General features: G+C 43.5%; 1 protein-coding gene across 1 annotated transcript in view; it reads left to right on the top strand.

Annotated features, from left to right (window-relative positions):
• LOC138249653 (zinc finger protein 850-like) overlaps window positions 1-21,680 on the top strand; it is a 438,254-nt gene that overhangs the window by 286,568 nt on the left and 130,006 nt on the right. The window lies entirely within an intron of this gene.

Genomic DNA, 21,680 nt, shown 5'->3' with positions numbered 1-21,680 from the left:
TCACCTCGCAGTGCCGTCTGCTACTGCTATGTCACCGCGCCCCCTGCTCCTACAGGTGATCCCTCCTCACCCCTCTCACCTCACAGTGCCATCTGCTACTACTATGTCACCGCACCCCCTGGTCCTACAGGTGATCCCTCCTCACCCCTCTCGCCTCGCAGTGCCGTCTGCTACTGCTATGTCACTGCGCCCCCTGGTCCTACAGGTGATCCCTCCTCACCCCTCTCGCCTCGCAGTGCCGTCTGCTACTGCTATGTCACTGCGCCCCCTGGTCCTACAGGTGATCCCTCCTCACCCCTCTCGCCTCGCAGTGCCGTCTGCTACTGCTATGTCACTGCGCCCCCTGGTCCTACAGGTGATCCCTCCTCACCCCTCTCGCCTCGCAGTGCCGTCTGCTACTGCTATGTCACTGCGCCCCCTGGTCCTACAGGTGATCCCTCCTCACCCCTCTCGCCTCGCAGTGCCGTCTGCTACTGCTATGTCACCGCGCTCCCTGCTCCTACAGGTGATTCCCCCTCTCGCCTCACAGTGCCGTCTGCTACTGCTATGTCACCGCGCCCCCTGGTCCTACAGGTGATCCCCCTCACCCCCTCTCGCCTCACAGTGCCATCTGCTACTGCTGGCACCGCGCCCCATGGTCCTACAGGTGAACCCCTCTTGCCTCGCAGTGCCGTCTGCTACTGCTATGTCACCGCGCCCCCTGGTCCTTCAGGTGATTCCCCCTCTCACCCCCTATCGCTCTCCTTTTGCTTTAGGTAATGGCCCAGGGCAGCCAGATGTGGCCCCTCCTCTGTTGCTACAGGTAATATCCCCCCCAGCCTCTTGGCTCCATTTGTCATTCCCCAATGCTGTGTGTGCTGAGATGCTAATCTCAGATGTCCTGGAAGCAGAGCCAAGTATTAAGGAGCAGCGTGTCCTCCCTGCACAGCCACCCCTTTCCTCCATCTCTTCTTGCGGTGCTCCCTTCCTCCGTCCATACAAGGAAGCAGGCTTCGTTCATTTATTAACTTTAAGTTCAGTATCAATAAGCTGCAGAGCTTGAATAGTGAGCAGTTCGAGTCCTTGAGTTCAAGAGGAATGTTGGCTGAGTAGCCTTTTTTTTAGTTCTCGCCTAAAACCGCACACATACGCTGTCGCCTGTCTCTATTTATGTTTGCAACAATTAGGTTTCTTTGTTGTCATTTGGTTAATATTTCTTTTAGTTCTTATTTTAATTTTTGATCTGATTTCTGGTAGTTCTTTTCTGGAGTGCGGTGGTGCCAGAGCCCTACTAGTGGTCTAGGCCTGTAGTTCACACGGTTTTTCGAGAGTCTCACACACTGTCTCCCCACATGGCGCTTGCCTCTAAATCAGTGGCCTCGATGTAAAACAGGAGAGAGCTATGTACACCCATCTAGTGGCTAAATCGTTTGTGTTTAAAAACTATCACTTTTATTAGATAACACACAATGGAGTGATGTAATCTGACGTACTAAAGTGAAACACTTCCTCATGTTAAAGGTATATATATTATTTTATTGTTTAATAGAATTGATCATATTTATACATGATGTCTTTGGCACATTTTAATTACCAAACATTTTTGCGGCTCGGCTTGTGCATGTGCTCCCAGAGGCATGCCACACTCATGGCTTGGGTTCTGTCTGTTATTTCTCCACATAATCTACTAAACACTGCAAACTACCCCAATACAGACAGACTCACTCTAACCAATATGTAGGAAAGTACCCTCTTGTTGGCATGGTTACTCTCACTTTCTGCCTGCTTTCAGTGTTCTTAGACTGTTTTCACTGGGATCCTGCTAACCAGGACCCCAGTGATTGTGCTCTCTCCCTCCAAATGTGGTTACGTAGGACCCTTGTGTGCTCCACAATTGGCATACTGGTGTACCCCTGTAAGCCCCTGCTAGATGGTACTTCGGTTCCCAAGGCACTGGGACACCAGGGGTCCCCCATGGGCTGCAGCATGTATTATGCCACCCATGGGAGCCCATGCAAACTCTGTCTGCCGGCCCGCCATTGCAGCCTGCGTGAAAAGGTGCATGCACCTTTTCACCACCGGTCACTACACCAGGTCACTGTAAGTCACCCCTATGGTTGGGCTGCCTAGCCCAGAGGACAGGGTGCAGGTCCCTGGGTTTCAGGGCACCCCTGCATGAGCAGACGTGCTCCTACAAACTCCAGTTCCAATGCACTGGACTTCGTAAGTACAGGGAAGCCATTTACCCGTGTACTGGCCACAGGTCACTACTGATGTCCAGCTACATAATGGTAACCCCAAACCTGGGTATGTTTAGTATCAAACATGTCGGAATAATACCCCAAAACTAATGCCAGTATTGGTTGTATGATTTCATGCACTCTGGTGGCTCCTTAGAAGACCCCCCATTATTGTTCCTCCCAGTCTTCCAAGGTTTTTCGAGCAGCCCACGCTGCTACCACCCCTACAACAGCTTTCAGCCCTCCTACTGCTTGACCAGCTGAGGCAGGGAAAGGCAGAAGAAATGATTTTCTGTGGGAGAGTGAGCAAACACCTTCTCCCTTTAAAATAGGTGTTCCAAGACTGGGGAGGGGTAGCCTCCCCAAGCCACTATTTTGCTTTGAAGGACACATTTGGGGTTCTCCTTTCATAAACCAGTTTACACCAGTCCAGGGAACCCCGGTCCCTGCTCTGGCACGAAACTGGACAAAGGAAAGGGGAGTGACTACTGCCCTGTACATCACCACCCCAGGTGTGGTGACCAGAACTCCTCCAGGTGGCCACTTGCTTCTACCATCTTGGAAACAAGAAGTGCAGAGGCCCCTGGTAGCATTTGAATGGCCAGGTCAGGCAGGTGGGTTCAGAGGCCCCTCCTGATAGGTGGTCGCCGTGCAAGGTGACCAAACCCCCTTTTAGGGCAATTAAGGGACTCCCTTGCGGGTGGGTCCCCAGATTGGTCGTGCAAGACTCGACCAGGACTCCTCTGCATCATCTACTTCTGCTTCTGGCCACCGGAACCGCAACTGGACACTTGAGGAACCAGCAAGACTGCAACTCCTGAGACGACCTCGCATTGCAACATTGTTTCCCCTGCTCCTTCCAACAACTGCAACATTTCCTTGGCTGTGCATCCTCTGGGGTTGGTAAGACTTCAGCTGCACCAAGAAGTAAGAAGGAATCTCCCTTGGAGTGAAGGAGTCATTCCCCTGCATCTGCAGGCACCTAAAGCAGTGGTGTCCGGTTGCGTGGGTCTGCTGTCCTCTGGAACTGCGTGGCTCCAGCAACACAGGTGGTGGTCTGGAGTGGTCCACTTCGTCCTCTGTCACCTTTGGGAGACAGTGAGCCCTTTCCTGTCCTTGCAGGACAGTACCCCTGGGCACTGCATTTCTTGCAGCAACCAAGACTTGTTGACTCCTGCTCTGAGGGATCTTCAGGCTCCTAGTAGCCCCAGCCTCCGGCACTTCTCCCTGGCAAGGACAGTCTTTCCTCTGCTGCTCCAGGGTCGTGGTACCCAACTCCAGGTGTGGTGATTGGGCCTCACTGCAACTTACTCTGCCTGCTGCCAGTGGGTTGCCTGTGGGGGCTTCAACTGCTTCTGCTGGCTCTTCTGACTGCTGAGGGTGAGCCTGAACTGCTCTCCAAGGGTCGAGTCCCCTGTGCCTTGCTGGTCCTCTTCAGCCTTGCAACTCTTCTTCTGCTTGCTCTTGCATTTGCCAACGCTTGTTGGTGGTTCTCCTAATCCACTGACCATCTGCGACCTGGCGACGAAAGTGGGACATCATCTGCACCACTCCAAGGACTTCTCTGCAACTCCTGGGCTCCACAACTGATCTTCTCCTTCCCTCCACAACTGATCTTCTCCTTCCCTCATTGCCCCAGATCTTCGTCCACAGAAGGGTGGGTAGTGGCTCCTGCCCCGTCTGGACACGCCATTGTGGACTGGACTCTGTCCCCTTCCTTTGCAGGTCCTCTTCTTCCAGAATCCACCTTTGGTTTCCTCTGGTCTGGTCCTGTTCTTGCACAATCCATTTTCTAATTTCTTTTGTTAGTTCTAGGGAAGACGATGTACTTACCTCTGCTCTCCTGGTCGCTGGGGGTCACTTAGGTACTCACTTCTTGGGGTCCCAAGTTCTTCCAGCTCCCCTCTAACTACTCCATATCCTTGGGTGGGGGACCTCACTTCACATTCTACTACTTTAGTATATGGTTTGGTCCTCCCCTAGGGCCCTGACTATTTTTCTACAATTCTTGCCAATGCTTGTTGTTTCCTATGCTAATTCCCAATTATTATTGTATGGATAAATATATATATATATATATATATATATATATATATATATATATATATATATATATATATATATTTATATTTATGTTCAGTGGCATGTGTAGCTGCAGATACACATGCTGTGCATTATTCCTGCCATCTAGTGTTGGGCTTGGAGTGTTACAAGTTGTTTTTCTTCGAAGAAGTGTTTTCGAGTCACGAGATCGAGTGACTCCTCCTCTTCGGTTCCATTGCGCATGGGCATCGACTCCATTGTTAGATTGTTTTCTTTCCGCCGTCGACTTCGGACGTGTTTCCTCTCGCTCCGACATTTCGATTCGGAAAACTTTGAAAAACTCTTTTTTTTGTCGGTATTGTATCGATCGGGTTTATATCTTCCATCGACACAGCGGTACAGTCGGGAAAAAACAACTTTACTCACCCCTCAGGGCGCGCGTGCCCAACTCGGGCCTATCCGGGCTGACTGCGTGGAAGCCTCGTGGATCGGACTCCATTCCGGTTCTGTCCTCGGTGCCACGTGAAATACCCGTATACATCTGGTTTGCAATCTTTGCCTTTCCCCGGATCATCGGGAAGAAAATTGCGAGGCCTGTCGATCCTTCCGATCGAAAAAGACTCTTCGAGACAGGAGGGCACGACGACTCAAAATGCTGTCAAGAAGCAACGAACATCTCGACATGGAGGAGGAACAAATGATGCAAACAACGGTCTTGGTTCGAGATTCTGAATCCGAACAAGAATCAGAAGAAGACAGACCGATCACAGCAGGACAACATGTGAGTACGCCTGCCCCTGTACCCTCACAAAAGCAAAAACATAAGGCCTTGGTTACGCCACTGCCGGAAGGCCATGGCTCGACCCAAAAAAAGACTACGGGTGACCAACTTACCAGTTCGGCACCGAAAAAGGCCACTCCTCCTAAAACATCGGAGGCAACAAAGAGCTCCGTGTCCGACTCCAGCAAACATCATTTTTCGGAGTCGAAAATTAGAAAATCAGTTTCGTAGCCAAGAGCATCGACAGCATCATCTTTTTCGATCCCGAAAAGCCTACTTCGGAGCCGAAAAGACCAGCATACACAGAGGAGCATGGACTTTCAAAAAGACTTAAAGAAAGCCACAAAACCTCTAAAGAGGAGTATCAAGTACAACCAATACTTGAAGTTATGGATGAAAGGCAGTCCAGGATCCACATCCATAAAGAAACAGGCAGAATTCCGACAGCAGCTCCTCTGAAACCAAAAAGAAAGCTAGCCTTTCAGGAGGAATTGGACACTATGCAGCCTCCAGCAAAGTGCTAAAGCAGAAGGAGAAGCCACCACCTCCTTAATCTTCTCCTCCTCACTCTCCACACCTGCCTACCTCTCCTCCTACTTGTCCTACACCAGTGCAGTCACCCACTCACTCTTTTGACTCACAACAGGACAATGTGGATCCATGGGACCTTTAGGATCCAGATCCCATTCCTAGTAATGACCCAGACAGCTATCCCTCTAAACCTTCACCACCTGAGGATAGCACGGTCTACAATCAAGTTATAGCTAGGGCTCCAGCATACCATGGGGTCACCATGCATACAGAAACCCTAGAAGAGGATTTCTTGTTTAACACCCTATCCTCAACACACTCTAAATATCAATGCCTTCCCATGCTCCCGGGCATGTTAAAACACGCAGATCAGAAATTTAGTGAACCTGTTAAGGCACGTATAATAACACCCAGGATAGAGAAAAAATATAAACCTCCACCCTCTGATCCTGATTACACTACCCATCATTACATTACCAGATTCCAGCGCTGCCAGAAAAAGAGCAGTCAGTACTCATCAGGAGATGCGCCACCACCTGATAAGGAGAGCAGGAAATTTGATGCTGCAGGGAAACGAGTGGCATCCCAGGCAGCAAATCAGTGGAGGCTAGCCAACTCACAAGCACTGTTAGCTCCCTATCACAGAGCCCATTGGGACGAGATGCAAGACATAATCCAGCATCTTCCCAAAGAACACCAAAAGAGGGCACAACAAGTAGTGGAAGAAGGGCAAGCCATTACTAATAATCAAATTTGATGTGCCCTAGAGGCAGCAGACACCGCTACTAGAAGCGTCTATACTGCAGTCACAATACACAGGCATGCATGGCGTTGATCCTCTGGATTCAAACCAGAAATACAGCATGCTGTGTTAAACATGCCATTCGACAAAAAGCATCTTTTTGGGCCAGAAGTTGACACAGCCATAGAAAAATTAAGAAAGGATTCAGACATGACAAAAGCAATGGGCGCACTATACTCCACACCATACAGAGGATTCTTTCAGAAACCTCAGTTTCGAGGTGGGTTCAGACAACAGAGAAATCCACATCACAAGCAAAACCAATCTACCAACCACAATACCAATGAGGTGGTTTTAGGGGCACGTATAGAGGACAGTACCCCAGAAATAGAGGGAAATTTCAAACCTAAGCAACCTCCACAGCACGCTAAACAGTGACTTCTCTCAATCCTTTCCACTCCACGCCCCTCTTGTGGGGGGAAGACTACAACAGTTCCACACAAATTGGCAAAACATTACCACTGACAATTGGGGACTATTAATTATCCACAATGGCTATTGCCTAGAATTGATACACACTCCTCCAAATATACCACCAAGGGCACACAAATTATCCACAGAACACATCAGTCTGTTACAAGAAGAAGTCCAATCTCTACTACTCAAACAAGCAATAGAATTGGTACCACAATCTCAAATAGGGAAAGGAGTTTACTCACTATATTTCCTAATTCCCAAAAAGGATGGCACCCTAAGGCCAATATTAGATCTCAGGAACCTCAATCTTTACATCCTGTCAGAACATTTTTACATGTTAACTCTACAGGATGTTATCCCACTACTCCAAAAACATGATTTCATGACAGCTCTAGACCTCAAAGATGCGTATTTCCACATACCCATCCATCCTGCACATAGAAAATATCTCAGGTTTGTCATTCAAGGAAAGCACTATCAGTTCAAAGTGTTGCCCTTTGGAATAACAACAGCCCCAAGGGTATTCACAAAGTGCCCAGCATTAGTCGCAGCCTACCCAACAAGACAACATATACATGTCTTTCCATATCTAGATGATTGGCTAATAAAATCAAACAGTCACACACAAATCATACGCATTACATAATACAAACCTTGCACACACTAGGGTTCTCAAGAAACGACCAAAAATCACATCTACAACCGACACAAATACAACAGTATTTGGGTGCAATACCAAATACTCAGCAAGCGCTAGCATGTCCAAATACACAAAGGATACAAGCATTCCAAAATGTAATCACACAAATACAAACAAATCAACGATACACTGTCAGATTTGTCATGAAAATTTTAGGAATTATGGCATCATGTATTGCAATTGTTCCACACGCAAGACTAAACATGCAGCCCTTACAACAGTGCCTTGCACAACAATGGTCATAGGCACACGGTCAACTTCAAGATCTAGTGTTGATAGACCGCCAAACATGCATGTCCCTTCAGTGGTGGAATTGCAAAGGGCGGCCATTTCAAGACCCTGTGCCTCAGACCACAACTACAACAGATGCATCAATGATTGGTTGGGGAGCTCACCTAAACAATCACAACATTCAAGGGCAATGGGATGTCAAACACAGACAGCTACATATAAATCACTTGGAGTTGTTAGCTGTCTTCCTAGCACTCAAAGCCTTTCAACCTCTTCTCACACAGAAGAATGTCCTTATCAAAACAGACAACATGACAACCATGTATTACCTAAACAAACAGGGAGGGACATATTTATCCCAACTCTCCCTTCTAGCCCAGAAAATTTGGAAATGGGCAATCCACAACCAAATTCACCTTTTAGCACAATACATTTCAGGGATAGACAATCAATTAGCGGATATCCTCAACAGAAATCACCAACAAACACACGAATGGGAGATTCATCCTCAAGTACTTCAAAAATACTTTCAACAATGGGGAACGCCAAACATAGATCTGTTCGCCACAAGGGAAAACACAAAATGCCAAAACTTTGCATCCAGACATCCACATCCCCTATCCGAGGGCAAAGCTCTGTGGATCAATTAGTCAGGGAGATTTGCTTACGCTTTTCCCCCTCTCCCACTCTTTCCGTTTCTAGTCAACAAGTTGTGACAAACTTCACTCAACATGATACTCAAAGCACCAACATGGGCACGTCAACCGTGGTACACAACATTGTTAGACCTGTCAGTAGAACCAAACTCCCAACCAGACCAGATTTGTTGACACAAAACAAAGGCCAAATCAGGCACTCAAATCCCAAATCACTCAATCTAGCAATTTGGCTCCTGAAGTCATAGAGTTTGGATATTTACAACTCCCATCAGAATGTATGGAAATTATTAAACAAGCAAGAAAACCCACTACCAGACAGTGCTATGCAAACAAATGGAAACGATTTGTATATAACTGTCAATCTAAACATATTGACACTCTTACAGCATCCATACAAGACATTGTATGCTATTTACTTCATTTGCAAAAATCACATTTAGCATTCTCTTCAATAAAAATTCCTCTTACTGCAATTTCAGCATATTTACCAAATATACAGCACAGCTCTTTATTTAGAGTTCCTGTCATTAAAGCTTTCATGGAAGGTTTGAAACGAATCATTCCACCCAGAACACCACCAGTCCCTTCTTGGAATTTAAATATAGTGCTTATGCGGCTTATGGGACCACCATTTGAGCCCATGCACTCTTGCCAAATGCAATTCTTAACATGGAAAGTTGACTTCCTAGTGGCAATTACTTCTTCAAGAAGAGTAAGTGAAATCCAAGCCTTTACTATTGAAGAGCCGTTCTTCCAAGTACACAAGCATAAAGTGGTACTAAGAACAAACCCAAAATTTCTTCCAAAGGTTATATCACCATTTCATATAAATCAAACAGTGGAACTGCCAGTCTTCTTCCCACAGCCAGATTCTGTGGCAGAAAGAGCTCTACATACATTAGACATCAAAAGAGCTTTCATTAACTATATAGACAGAACTAAGCCATTTAGAAAGACTAAACAACTCTTTGTGGCCTTCCAACAACCTCATACAGGCAATCCCTTATCAAAACAAGGTTTAGCAAGATGGATTGTAAGATGCATCCAAACATGCTACATTAAAGCCAAAAGACAACTCTTAGTTACTCCTAAAGGACATTCCACAAGGAAAAAAGGTGCTACAATGGCTTTCTTCAGGAATATACCAATGGCTGAAATATGTAAAGCAGCCACTTGGTCAACACCACATACATTCACTAAACACTACTGTGTAGGCGTTTTATCATGACAACAAGCCACAGTAGGCCAAGCAGTACTCAGAACATTATTTCAAACAACTTCAACTCCTACAGGCTAACCACCGCTTTTATGGGAGGAATAACTGCTTTCTAGTCTATGCACAGCATGTGTATCTGCAGCTACACATGCCATTAAACGGAAAATGTCACTTACCCAGTGTACATCTGTTCGTGGCATGTTCCGCTGCAGATTCACATGCGCCCTCCCACCTCCCCGGAGCCTGTAGCCCTTTAAGTTACAAACATTTGTACATATGTATATATAAATTTGCATTAGCATGGACATCTTTCATCTTTCACCTATATACTCTATCACTCCTTCCTTACCCTCTGCGGGAAAACAATCTAACAAAGGAGTCAATGCCCATGCGCAATGGAGCCGAAGAGGAGTCACTTGATCTCGTGACTCGAAAACACTTCTTCAAAGAAAAACAACTTGTAACACTCTGAGCCCAACACTAGATTGCAGGAATAATGCACAGCATGTGAATCTGCAGCGGAACATGCCACGAACAGATGTACAGTGTAAGTGACATTTTCCATATATATATATATATATATATATATATATATATATATATATATATATATACACAACCCAAATGGTCTAAAATAGCGAGGCACTGAGCTGCTGGTGCACGTGTGGAGGGTTTTAGACCATAACCCATAAAAATCATCACACAAAAAAAAGCACTGCACTCCTGGGGGTTCCATTTATTCAGACATAATTTCAGACCCCACGACGCGTTTCGACAACCATGTCTTTCTCAAGTGGCATTGTCTGTTCCTTCCTGCCATCACACTATTTATATTGCATTCTGGGAGTAATAGTCACATGTCTCTCACCTGTAAGATATTCAAACGTGATTGCTGTTAACATGATTCCTTAATTCAATAATTGGATTATAGTCATTGCTAGTTCAATCCAATATTATTCGTACATCATGTTAAAAGGAATACGTGCATCAGTTACATTCAGCATATTTTTTCAAACAGGTTTTTGATATATTTATAGTGTACTTACTTCCAGTTGGGGGGATTGCCTATAAGTAATCTAATATAGTGTTAATGTAATAAAGTACCTTTATTTTTGTAACACTGTGTGGTTCCTTTCATGTGTGATAAGTGCTGTGTCACTAATGTCTTTCATAAGCATTGTATGTCTCCTAGATAAGCCTTGGCTGCTCATCCACAGCCACCTCTAGACAGCCTGGCTTCTAGACCCCGTCTACACCTTACTAACAAGGGATAACTGGACCTGCTATAAGGTGCCAACACCATAGGTGCTCACCACACACCAAGCCAGCTCCCTACAAAATACAACCCACTACAATCTACACCATTCTACTGCACTCCACACTAACAAAATCAACACCACCACATGCAAACAACACTTAATAAAGCACCACTATTAAGCACTACCACCCACCCTTAACAAAATACAACAAGCATTTGCAATGCAGTAGGTCTCACATTTACTTGAGTTGGAGCTATTGCCATTGTAAATGCATAACTGGACTTTTTTGCCATCTTAATTGGTCAAAGCTGCCACATATTTTGGCCCTTTCTGCCACATAATTCCAGTGGCCCTGAATACAACAAAAGGGCTAGTAGGCCTCCTGGAATATTTTTTGAACAGGGCCCTTAAAACACAAACTACACCCAGGTGGAAAACATTTTTACTAGGCAGTTGGTACAGGCGACATTGCCCGGCTAACAATGAATAAATAATTGTACTCCCAGAAGGCCTGCTTACTGGATCACTGTCCCTTTACTGCAGTCTGGGGAGCTGAACAAAACGCTCATGATTTTTCACACGCTTGAGGAGAGCCACCTTACATGATATTAATGATCTTCAGTCTTGAACTGAAATATTAGTTCTAAAATATTGACCATTGTACAGTATAATCAACTGTAAGTGCTCCTCGAGGTTAGTTTTCTAAATATACGCACACACAGCTCAAGTTTCACAGACTCAAACATGTGTAGTTCATCTAGTCAGGTTTCCACTTTGTACTTGTAGCTTGTTTCACGTTATAAAAATAAAACTACAAGTCCCAGAATGCAAAGCAGAGACATAAACTAAATGAGCGAGTCATGCATCGAGCTAGGGAGCTGGGCAACTCTAGGAATACTATTCCAAGGGCTGGTTTCCAACTTGTATCACGTTATGAAAATAAAACTACAAGTCCCAGAACGCAAAGCATTTCGGCACCTTACCTGACTGTTTTTATCATGGAATACAGCTGCAGCTCATGAGCTGGGGTTGGCTGCCGGCACCGGGTGTGGAAGTGACCGCAGTGCTCAGATCTCAAAGGTATTTATTAAGGAGGTCAGTAAAGCTGTAATATTACGCTCAAACAAATAACTCTGAGGTCCAAAACTACAAACACCTTCAAAGCAGAAAATATCTTTAAATTGCTATTCAGTAACACGACTGCTGCATGTAAATGTTGAAGCACTAAATACTGAGGCAACATCATGTTAATGCTATATCGGGCCTATACATTCCATGTCCAGCCACTCCCGGCACCTTCAGCTTACTTTTACAGCAGTTTTTTTTTTCCATTTGAGACGTTTTTAGGTCCAGCGCGCAAGTGCTTTGACCTGTTGTAAGTATTATGGGTTTTTAACCACGCCCATCACTTTCATTCGTTCCTGAGCTTGCCTTTTAAAAATCACTTAATGTCATGGGTAAGTGCTTTATGTTTGTCCCACCTTGGGGCTGTTTTTGACACACCTTGCAGACTGCCCCATTACTTGGATTATTGTTAGATTGCCGACTAACTATTTTTTTCTTTTGTCTCTCCAAGCATTATCCGAGAAGGTAATCTGGTGACCTATAGATCACATGAATAAAAGCCAAAAGCAAAAATGAAATGATTCTTATTAGATAACAGTATAAGCAATATGAGCAGCCCTCCAATACCGCTGATCGAGTTTGTGCTGTGAGCGCCACGGCAGCCACGGAGTGCAGACAAAAGAAACAAGCATTTGCAATGCAATAGGTCTTCAATTTACTTGAGTTGAAGCTATTGGCACTGTAAAGGCATAGCTGGACATTTGTTTGCCACATTAATTGATCAACCCTGCTGCGTATTTAGGTCCCTTCTGCCACATAATTCCAGTGGCCCTGCTTATATCTAAAGGGCTAGGTCTAAGGCACGTGCGTTTGACATGCTCTTTTATCAGCTGCATACAATTTCTTAATGCTTTCATGAAGAAGAGGAGGGGTGATGATGCACTGTGAATGTCATGTTGTGGAGGGCGAAAGAGTAATGCTATCTGCAGCTTGTGAACAGAGAATTAACTGAAACCACAAAGGCCAGAACTGTTAACAATAAAATCCTGTCCAGAATTACTTCCCAAGCCCATACACACCGCGATTAGTGATTTTAATCTTTAGGAACCAGTATTTCTTCCGTACAGCAGTAAAACTGACTGAGGTTTCTAATTCACCTGCTTTAAAAGCACAATGACTGCAACATGTAATTCTATCAAAATTATCCTTTTTCAAGATTGTCTGGGAAATCATCAGAGTGCTACTGTATAGTCCCCAGGAACGTCAGTGCCTGTATACGAAGGGAAAGGCAATTTATAGGGAAAGAGGCAATATAGTTACATTCTAATTGAATCAAGGCCTTCATTATAAAACAGCCTGGATCCGGCACCAAATGAAACCTACTGTGGTTTGAGTGTCACCATCCTCTGAAAGCATCTCTTTCTGCCTTTCCAAACATCTACGGACACATTGCAAGGACCCTGGAGACAACGCCGTTTCTTCAGTTATAAACACTACGTGGTCATCGGTTCTTGGGGTGAGTGGACATTCGTATATAGAGCTCTCTGCCCTTTTACACCACGAAAGCAAGTTTGCAGTCGAATGTAGGTAAAATAATGCTTTATGCAGTGAGCAAATAGTGCGTTGTTTCTAGTCTTTGTATTGGAGCTGACATTATTGTCCTACCCTCTTTACCACCCCCACGCCCGACCCCTAACTCAGTTAGCTGTAACTTCTGGTTCCTCTGTCCCCACACTTCTGACGTCCGGTGCCGTTTCCCTTTAGTGAGTTATCCGGGAGATCGATTCTTTCTGACGTGTCACTGCGCGAAGGCCCAATGTATCCAGCGGGCAGGGAGTGTGTGTGCAGCCATCGTGTTATCACTGAGAGCAGAACCAGCCTTTGCTTCCATGGAGCACTGGCGCCCAGGCTGCTGCTAGTCACTAAAGTAATAGATTGCTAACTGGACTTTTCTTGCCACACAAACTGAAAATAAAAAGTAAAACAGTTGACATAAGCGAGCCAATTCAAAGCGCCATGGCCACCATGAGCATGAGTGCTAGGAGAGACACAAAAATAAAAAGTAAGTTCGCTCACAGTCAAAGTTATCGGCAAAAGTGCAATTATCCATGTAACAGGGCCGGTCTCCGAGGCGGTAACAAAACTGCCCCAAGGCGGGACAAACGTAAAGAAATTACCAACGATACCAAAGGATTTTTGTAAGGCAAGCCCATGAAAGAGTGATAGTGATGGGTGTGCAATGAGCGTAGGTAAAAGGTCAGATACATACCAACACGTCAGAAAAGCAGCGCTTGCATGCTGCTATGCTCAACCTAACAAGTAGTTTGCCCACACTGAAGTAAATCGGCAATTGTGCAATAATCTATGTAACATGGTCAGTCTGCAAGGCAGTAACAAACCCCCGCAAGCCATGACAAATGTAAAGCAGTTACCAATAACATCAAGAGATTTCTGAAAGGCAAGCCCATGAATGAATGAAAGTGATGGGCATGGGGTGGGCATGGTTAAAAGCCCACAATACTTACAACAGGTCGAAAAGCGCTTGTGCTCTCAACCTAAAAAACAATATAGCACACTGCTTTTAAAATACTAATGTTATTCAAATCACAACAGCCCATACAATTCACATTTTATTAACAACGTCATAACATCCAGCATGCATCAAAAAATGCAAAACATTAGAAGTTATTTTACTATCAAAAATACATACAATTAACACTTACTATTCCCACACTACTATAGGACAGATACAAACAAAACAAAATCGCAAAGGCCAGACCTGTTGACTTTGCCAATACTTTGCTTGTTTTTTGGGCTGCATCAGTGACCATTTGGTGGCATGTCAGTCTCCCTAGGCCGTCAGACGTGCTCCCTAGCAGCCCCAGTGCATGGTCACCGTCTTCAGATTCTTTTTTGTGGCGTTGCGTCTGGAGGCAGAAGCCAGAGCTCTAGAGACTTCTAGAAACCATTGAGTTGAACAGTGAAACATCAGTGAAAACAAAATAAAGAGAATAACTCCTAAGACAACTGGAAAGCACCATGGATCAGAGAAAAAGAAGTAGGTGCACAACTTGGTTGATCAACCACATGCTTAAACAATGTGCGGGTGGGTGTGGACTCGTCAAGGGAAATGGAAAACACGCCTGTTAGATTCTGCCCAAAGTCCCTGCATGATGTCGCCCAAAAGGACTGTCACAAGGTCTGCAAATTCTGCTTATCAAGGGACCACAGCACCTGAGGTTGCAATGCTTGTGCCAAGTTTCAGCTGAAAATAGAGCTAGGAAAGAAAAATAGGTGGGCTGATTACACCACAGTGCCATCAAATACACCAGAGCTTTCCCTGAGAGACCTTAGGTCCTGATTTAGATCTTGGCCGAAGGAATCCTCAGCCACAAACGTCCTTATTACGATTTCCTTAGGATATCAAGGGATCGTACTAAGGCAACGTGATTTCCGTCACATTTGTGTTCCCCTCCGCCAAGATCTACATCAGGCCCTTGGTTTTTTGAGCGAACAGGAGGACAATGTCAAGGACATGGAGCTGGCAGAAAAGAAGGATCTGAGGTTGAGTGGGACATTGTCGACCAGAAAAGGAACAACAGCTGAAAAAGTTGTTAGAGTAGAGACCACAAAGGCACATTCAGGTAACACCGCAGAAGCATAGTGGTGCTGCACCGAAGTGTTTGGACTCAGGTACCCAAAAGACACCCCTTGACGCTCAAATCTTTGTGGAGCAAAGGCAGGTGGAAACTAAAGAGCCTCACGGCTCCCAACACTGCTGGAGGACGTCCATCGAATACATCCCTGACACAAGAAGCGATAGAGACCGAGAGAAGGGGAAAGAACCAAAAACGGACCCTCTGACCACAAAGAGAAAGGTGGTGCCCACCCTCGATGCCAAACGAAGGGCGCTCGAGGTCGAGAGAAAGAAGAGGCTCCCTTAGACCAAAATGGCAGTGATCGTCCAGAAAAGGGATTTCAGTACATCACACAAAGGATTTTGAATCCCTTTGAAGGCCGTTGGGAGTAAAGCACATGAGGAGGAGGAGGAGGAGGAGCAGGGTGACCACGCCCAAGCTGCAGGAGCAAGAGTAGTATTATTTGAGGAATATATGCAGAGGGGGTGTTCCAAGAACTAGGAAGCACAGAAGGAGAACGGCTCCTCGACACGCATTCTCCAGAAGAAGACATCAAATACATCTCTTTGAGGCCATGACCCCCGATGACATTGCAAATGCAGTGATTAAAAGAGCCACAGACAAATATGGGATCCAATTAGAAGAAAAATCCCAAATTTGCTTTCTCCTGGAGACCCCTTTGCCTTTGCAAAGAAAGAGCCAGTCTGTAACGTCGGAGACTTCGTGCTTTTAAATCTTGCTTTATTGTAGGATACAAATTAATAAAGGCTTGCCAAAACTATCGTGGTTGCTGCGTGTATCTCTCCAACTCCGATCTCCAACCTCCCTGGAATCGGAATGCCCCACACGCAACAACCACTCACTAGTACAATAGTTCTAACTCGCATAAACCACGCGCTAATACAATAGTTCTATACTTACATATCAACATAACACATCTCCTCCCTTAAAACAAAATGAAAAAAACTATTGGAACACAAACAAAAAGAACAATTAATAACAGGTAAAGGAAACATAATAATAAAATTACACAATATAATCATCCAACCATTTTGGTTTTGAAACAATTCTTTTGCCAATACAAGTTGTCCCTTCATTGTTACTATCTATGTTGGAAGTATTACCTATTTCCATAGATTCAGCACAATCTCCTACATCACTAGCATTACATGTCGGAACATCTTCCGAAGCTTCTTCCTCCACAACTTGCTCCATATTCCTTCTATACACATCATTCTCAACATTGTCACTCATACACAACTCCTTTTCCAAATTGTCATTCAATTTATTCTTCCCCACTCCAATATCATCTAGAGAATCACTTATATTTACTCCTTTTGTAGGCTGACCTTTAAACACCGCTATTCTTTCAAGGTTCCATACCTTTCCATCACTCAGAAGGACCACATTACGTAAAACTTTGCTTACTTAAATAGGTTCTGAATATTGACTCTCACCCTTTCTTACTCTCCATGGTTTCTTCACTTTGACCCAGCTGCCTAAACAAATTTCTACATCTTTTTTTGAACCTCTACTCTTGTCAAAAGTCTGTTTATAAACCATATGTTTCTTCATGATTTGATCTCTCACTTTCCCAAAAGGCACTTTACTTTCAGAAACCTCCAACAACCACTCTGGGTTGCATTTTGTCCTTGGTACCCTGCCTCTCATTAACTCAAAAGGAGATAAACCCAGAGCCTCATGATAACAAGTTCTATAAGACCACAATGTTTTATAAATTTGAACCGACCAATCGTCCCCATTCCTACACGCAATCTGAATAGCATTCTTCAGAACTCTATTAAATCTTTTGATCATTCCATTGCCACTTGGATTGTATAAGGATGTAGTTCTATGCCTAATCCTAATTCTTTCAAAATACTTTTTCGTCAAAGCAGACTTAAATTGCACTCCATTGTCACTAATAAGCTGTACAGGTAAACCTTCCTCCACAAAAGTACTGTCCATAAATGTTAAAACCTCCGAAGAGTCCACCTTGTCCACAATTTTCACAACCGGCCACCTGGAAAAAATATCAATCATGGCAATAATATACCTTCCAGGATTCCCAATGGGACTCATGATGTCAATAGCAACAGTATGCCACGGCTTACTCGGAACAATAGGTTCACACATATTCGGTTTTAAAGTATTCAAAGTCTTATCTGAATTAGCACAAACAATACATTCCCTTACAACCCTTTCAGCTTGAACATCTATTCCAGGCCACCAATACCATCTCTTCACCCTTTGTTTAGTTTTAACTATACCACAGTGAGTTTCATGACATAACTTTAAAATTGTATTCCTAAGTACTTTTGGTGGTATAGCTCTATCACCTCTAAAAATAGTTCCCTGAACAAGTGAAAGCTCACACCTCACCTCCCAAAACTGTTTAAGCACCTTGGAAATTTTGGACTTGTCAGGCCAACCTTTCATCACACACTCCGACAATGATTGTAAATCCTTATCCCTAGAATATTCTTCTTTCCACACCTCCTCCTTTATGCTTATGCCATTGTCATCATGAACTAATGCCACTTGTAACTCCTCTCCTTCACCAACATCACATTCTAAAATCTCAGTAGGCATTCTGGACAAGTAATCTGCCAACACATTACTTCTTCCAGGAACATATTCGATTTCATAAATAAAATCTTGCAAACGCATAGACATTCTAGCAATCCTCGCTGATGCTTTACACATTCCTTCAGTGGTCAGTAATTTCACTAGCGGTTTATGATCAGTTCGTAATATATATTCCTTACCCCTCACAAAAGGTCTATAATGCGCCAGTGCCCAAATACATGCAAGTGTCTCCTTCTCTATTACCGAAAATTTTCTTCCTTCAGTGATAATGCATGAGAAGCAAAAGCAATTATAACTTCCTTTCCTGAAGCATCAATTTGTGTCAACACACCCCCTAAACCTTTATTGCTGGCATCCACAGTTACCACATTTGTACATTCAGGATCAAAGCTACTCAAAATAGGAGTCTGTGCCATTGCTTTTTTTTTTTACATCATTTAACTCCATTTCACATTCACATGACCAAACAAATTTGACATGGTTTTTCAGCAATTGTCTGATGTTGTACACCATGCCAGAAAATCCCTTCACAAATTTCGCATAGAACTCAACCATTCCTAAAAATGACTTAATATCCTCTTTACACGTAGGATGTGGAGAATTCAGAATGGCGTCCACCAGCTTAGGTTTCATGGTTACACCATCCCCACATAACACATGGCCAAGATAAGTTACAGATTGTACCCCGAACTTACACTTCGAATGTTCTACAGTCAAACCTTTTTTTTCGAAAATACTTAAAACCTCCCTCAAAACTGTGTCATGTTTCCTTCTATCTTTGCCAAATAGTAAAATATCGTCTTGAAAACATCTCACATTAGAATGTTTCCCAAATAACTGATACATTAACCTCTGGAAGATGGCAGCTGCCGAAGCTAAACCAAATGGTAGTCTTTTATATTGGAAACATCCCACTGGAGTAATAAACGCAGTATACTTCTTACTTGCTTCACTTAATTTGATCTGGTGGTATGCTGCAGATAAATCTATGGTGGAAAACCATTTCGCTCCCTTAATTAATGTTAACATCTCTGAAATTCTAGGTAGAGGAAATGTATCCACTACAATATTTTTATTCAGATGGCGCACATCTATGCATAAACAGATCTTTCCATTCGCGCGTTTAGCTACTACGACAGGAGAAATCCATTCGGAAGACTTAATTGGTTTGATGATATCAGCTTCCACTAATTTATCTAATTCTCTCTCCACTTCACTCCTAACTAGAATGGGAATGTTCCTTACTTTGTGTATCTTTGGACTGGCATTAGTTTTAAGAACAATACTGTGTTCAAAACCTTCCAAAACACCAATGTTACCACTAAAAACTTTAGGAATTTTTTTAAACATTTCATTTGCAATGCATTCTCCCTCGTCCACAACCATAACTGGTTCAGGACTATTCGGATCAAGGGTTATATGCAAGTCTCCCTGATCCTTCCAACCTAAAACTGAAGGTCCCTTCTTTGCTACATATAATTTTCTGTTTTTAAAAACAAATGTAAGTTCTCTGAAACCCAACAACTCTATCTTCTCTCCAGAAAATCCTTCTGGGCTAACATCTGGTTTTTGTAAATTACTACCTAGTTTTCCCACAAATTTCAACTTCCAGACTTCCTCATTAATGATAGTAAAAGGAGAGCCTGAGTCAACATAAACTTGAATCTCAACCCCTCCTATGCACATTAAACATACTGGTTTCTTTTTGTTACCGACAGACTCTTCCTGAACATTAAATACAAACATTTGATCTTTACTTATACTCTTGCTGTCCTGCTTAATTCTATTGACCTTACTCTCATCCTCGCTTTAATTATCCCTTACTCCATCCACATACTTCACATTATTATTCCTCTTTTTCTTTTTACACACCCAAGCAAAATGCCCTATAACTCCACACGCTGCACACTTCTGCTTCAACGCAGGACAATATTTGTGAGGAGCTAAATGTGAAGTGCTATCACAACGGTAACACCTTTGACCATTATACTTAAATGCTTGTTGGTTCCTCTCACTTTCATTCTTTGTTCTGCCTGTTCCTTTATACTTTATTTTGTTAACTGTATCTTCCTTAATATCGTTATACTCTGTTTTAACTGCTTTCGCACTACGACTAGACAATTCAGCTTTCCTAACTATCGCTAAGATATCATCCAATTCAGCATCTCCATTTATCCACAATCTTTCTTGAATTGCGGGATAAGCATTACTACTTGGTCTCTAATTAACTGACTTTGCAAATGATTACATTTACAATCATTAGCCAATATTTTGAGCGCAGCTAAATACTCATCCACAGTCTCACCACACTCTTGTTTCCTTAGAAAAAATTTCTATCTTAGAATGCCTATACACACTTTAGGAGCGAAATAATTATCTAATTCCTTCAACACGTTCTCAAATACATTGGTGTCCCCACTGCCACTAATCTTTGTCATAGATTCATATACTTTTAGTCCTTCAGGTCCCACAGAATGTAGAAAAATCTTTTTCTTCCTCTCCGAACTCATTTTTCCTTCCTTGTCAATAGTCTCCAAGAAATTTAGAAAGTTCGATTTCCATTCTGTCCATTTCATACATGGACTCGCTCCTGCTGGCCAAAATGCTTGTGGGGGTTGAAGGGAAAATTGTTGTGTGGTCATCTGAAAATATTATTATGTAAAAACTGTGTATAAAGGAATTTATTCAATGACGAATACGCAGTACCGTATGAAAATGTCACAAATAATGATTTTTTTTTTCATTCAGTTCCCAAACCTGTAAAACACCAGTATACCAATAATCTGTAAATTGTAGGTGAATAACTGTCCTAGTTCCTCTGCTCCATATCAGGTGACACGCACTTTCCTCTGCACTGCTTCTGAAAAAAAAAAGTTCAGTTTTGCAGCTTAAACACTCTTCCGGATAAACAAGGTGTTGCCAAGGTTCATTCCTTTAATCGACGTGAATACGCCCGAACACTTATTACATGCGAATCCAGACGCTCGAGGTGTGGAATGGAGAGCACAGCTTGAAGGTCGCTCTGCGTAATGGTAACGCTTCTTCAATATTTTTTCCTTGTATTAATTTAAAATATAGTCCATACATAAAGTACACGTCTCGGCAAGCCTTACCGGTGCGGTGCGCTTAAATTCCAGCGTAGTGTAAGATCTTGCGCTCAAATTCCCATGTTGAAAAAGATCTTACTGGTACCGCGCACACCTTTTCCTCCGTAGGTTCCTCGTAGTAGCTCGTCGCCAATATTGTAACGTCGGAGACTTCGTGTTTTTAAATCTTGCTTTATTGTAGGATACAAATTAATAAAGGCTTGCCAAAACTATCGTAGTTGCTGCGTGTATCTCTCCAACTCCGATCTCCAACCTCCTTCAAATCGGAATGCCCCACACGCAACAACCACGTGCTAATACAATAGTTCTAACTCGCATAAACCACGCGCTAATACAGTAGTTCTATACTTACATATCAACATAACACAGTCCCACTATGCTGCCATGCATGCTGAATCAGGAAAGGAGGCGTTGGGAGAACAG

The sequence above is a fragment of the Pleurodeles waltl genome, chromosome 8 (assembly GCF_031143425.1).
Source record: "Pleurodeles waltl isolate 20211129_DDA chromosome 8, aPleWal1.hap1.20221129, whole genome shotgun sequence".
NCBI classification, from domain to species: Eukaryota; Metazoa; Chordata; class Amphibia; order Caudata; family Salamandridae; genus Pleurodeles; species Pleurodeles waltl.
This window is presented reverse-complemented; position numbering and strand designations above follow the sequence as displayed.